Consider the following 635-nt stretch of genomic DNA (forward strand, 5'->3'; position numbering starts at 1 on the left):
TGGACCCTTAGCACACTGCCACTGAGCTCAATATCATTGTACTTGATGACAATTTGTAGAATACCTATGACCCTCTTGATATTGGATAGCATCCCTTCTTGCCACTGTGATTTTGACCATTTTTTGGGTGGTGCATATTCCTACCATGACTATGTATGTTTTCTTGTGATGTTATTAGTAAAATGAGTACAGATGTTATCAAGACCAAATGAGAGGTATTTTATCTCTCTTTACATCAATTTATGGATATTTTTTCTAATGGCTGTAAATGACAGTCGCATAATATTATGATGGACTATCTGCGACAAATTATAGATGGTACCATATGTTACTTTTGTTACTTTGGAATATTTTTGTCAATTACGATATCGCTTCTGAGTGTCTATTCTACATTTCTTATAGTAGCCATAAAATCTTTCCTGAATTTCATGATCTGATTTTGACTGATTATACAGGTAAAAAAAATATCAATCCTGTAAATCACTTCAACTTGCACTATACCAATGTATATTCCATAGGTGCTCATTCTGATCAAGACTGTTCTCTCTCCGAGTGACCTGGACGACCAGCAGCTATCAACATCTGATGTGGAGGCAAAGGCTCAAGCTAAGGATTGTCCTTAACCCATTATTGCC

The sequence above is a fragment of the Penaeus monodon genome, chromosome 23 (genome assembly GCF_015228065.2).
Source record: "Penaeus monodon isolate SGIC_2016 chromosome 23, NSTDA_Pmon_1, whole genome shotgun sequence".
NCBI lineage: Eukaryota > Metazoa > Arthropoda > Malacostraca > Decapoda > Penaeidae > Penaeus > Penaeus monodon.